This window comes from Anastrepha ludens, unplaced genomic scaffold (genome assembly GCF_028408465.1).
Source record: "Anastrepha ludens isolate Willacy unplaced genomic scaffold, idAnaLude1.1 ptg000181l, whole genome shotgun sequence".
Lineage (NCBI taxonomy): Eukaryota > Metazoa > Arthropoda > Insecta > Diptera > Tephritidae > Anastrepha > Anastrepha ludens.
The window spans coordinates 7,501-10,000 of NW_026530145.1; the positions used below are offsets into that span (position 1 = coordinate 7,501).

The window sequence follows — 2,500 nt, forward strand, 5'->3', positions numbered from 1 at the left end:
CAGCGCCAGTTCTGCTTACCAAAAGTGGCCCACTGGGCACATTATATCATAACCTCAACCTTCATATCAAGAAAGGTGAGGTTCTTACCCATTTAAAGTTTGAGAATAGGTTAAAATCGTTTCGACCCTAAGGCCTCTAATCATTCGCTTTACCAGATAAGATTATTTTATATAATTTTTAAATGCACCAGCTATCCTGAGGGAAACTTCGGAGGGAACCAGCTACTAGATGGTTCGATTGGTCTTTCGCCCCTATACTCAATTCTGACAATCGATTTGCACGTCAGAACTGTTTCGGTCTTCCATCAGGGTTTCCCCTGACTTCAACCTGATCAAGTATAGTTCACCATCTTTCGGGTCACAGCATATATGCTCAAGGTACGCTCCAGTTAGAGGTATAAATAATAATAAATTATCATTATACATAACTATATGGAACGCCCCGGGATTGAATTAATTGACTATTTAAGAAAATAGACTAAAAATTAATCCCATTATATTTTTAAGTTAAGTTAATTATGCCATTAAGTTTAATATAACTCAATGACTTGCACATATGTTAGACTCCTTGGTCCGTGTTTCAAGACGGGTCCCGAAGGTATCCTGAATCTTTCGCATTGTTAATCATATAAATGCATACAAATAAATATTAATATCATAGATATTAAATTTTTTGTAAAATTCAAAAAATGAATTTTAGCATTATATATAATAAAATCTATCAACACTTTATCAAATCATTAGTATTTATTCTATGTTAATATGCTTAAAAAGCAAATTAATTTAAATAAACTTAATATCACCAATGATCTTTTGATAAATACTTTATTATGTTAATAGATTACAATGTCCTTATATGAAAAAAATGCACATTATTTTTAATTATTTAATGATGAATTTTTCATAATGGATATTCAGGTTCATCGGGCTTAACCTCTAAGCAGTTTCACGTACTATTTAACTCTCTATTCAGAGTTCTTTTCAACTTTCCCTCACGGTACTTGTTTACTATCGGTCTCATGGTTATATTTAGTTTTAGATGGAGTTTACCACCCACTTAGTGCTGCACTATCAAGCAACACGACTCTTTGGAAATATCTTTCTAGTAATCATTAACGTTATACGGGCCTGGCACCCTCTATGGGTAAATGGCCTCATTTAAGAAGGACTTAAATCGTTAATTTCTCATACTAGATATTAAGATATTCCATACACTGCATCTCACATTTGACATATAGACAAAGTGACTTAGTGCTGAACTATTTTCTTTTCGCTCGCCGCTACTAAGAAAATCCTTGTTAGTTTCTTTTCCTCCCCTCATTAATATGCTTAAATTCAGGGGGTAATCCCATATGAGTTGAGGTTGTTTTAAAATATTTTTTATCTTCTCACACAATTTAATAAATAATTATATCATCTTTTCATCTCTATTTTTCTTTTTTTCCTTTTATATAAATATATATTATAAATAATAATTATGTAAAATGAGGCAATTCTAGAATAAAAAAAAATTAATTTTTATGCTAGACATTCCTCCTTTAATTACATATATAAATTAATATTTTATATATATATAAATAATATGAAAATTTTTTAAAGAGAATACTTAGATTCAAAATTTTTATTTCATTTTATTTGAGAGGATTTTTTTTTTTTTAAGAATATATATAATAAATAAAAAATTCATTATATAATCTTTATTTTTTTGCTATTAATATTATGAATTATTTAAAATCCAATAATATACACATTTGCTTAAATTCAATTATTTTTATAAAAGAATAAGCAACTTATTTAGCATAGTCTTACAACCCTCAACCATATGTAGTCCAAGCAGTACTTTAAAATTTAATTTAATGTACATAACAGCATGGACTGCGATATGCGTTCAAAATGTCGATGTTCATGTGTCCTGCAGTTCACACGATGACGCACAGTTTGCTGCGTTCTTCATCGACCCATGAGCCAAGTGATCCACCGCTTAGAGTATTTTTTTATTTATTTTTATTTATAACAAATGTCAATTTTTTTTTGCATATATTAATTGAAAGAGTAAAATTAAATAATAATAATAATAATATATAAATTGATTTTCTTTCAATAATATATATCAAATATATTTAACTCTAAACATTTTTATTAAGTTGCGAATGTCTTAGTTCAACAATAATACAGTGGTGGTATTTATTATGTTTGATTATTTTGTATTTTTTTTAATCATTTTATGTATATATAAATATATTAATAAATATATACCACTTTTGTTATTGTGAACAAATTAACTTATCATTCAATCAAATGAATAATAAGTACAACTTTCTATTTTCATGTTTAAAGGTTTTTAAAAGAAAAAATAAGAAAAAACATTACAAAATGTACCATCCATATTATATTTAATATGATATAATTGATGGATAACAAATTGAATGAAAAAGAATAAAAAGAATATGGATTCAAAATAATTATAAATTTTTCTTTTTTTTCTTTTTTTTTTTTTTTC

The 2,500-nt window shown here is 26.9% G+C and overlaps 2 non-coding genes across 2 annotated transcripts in view; both read right to left on the reverse strand.

Moving 5' to 3' along the window:
* The window catches only part of LOC128871484 (large subunit ribosomal RNA), a 3,990-nt gene extending 2,624 nt beyond the window's left edge, over window positions 1-1,366 (reverse strand). The window contains exon 1 of the ribosomal RNA XR_008456017.1: window positions 1-1,366. This exon is cut by the window's left edge and continues 2,624 nt beyond it. This is a non-coding gene — a ribosomal RNA (large subunit ribosomal RNA).
* Window positions 1,367-1,808: 442 nt separating this feature from the next.
* LOC128871481 (5.8S ribosomal RNA) lies at window positions 1,809-1,989 on the reverse strand. The gene has a single exon (XR_008456015.1). It is a non-coding gene; the product is annotated as a 5.8S ribosomal RNA (ribosomal RNA).
* Between the last annotated feature and the right edge of the window lie 511 nt (window positions 1,990-2,500).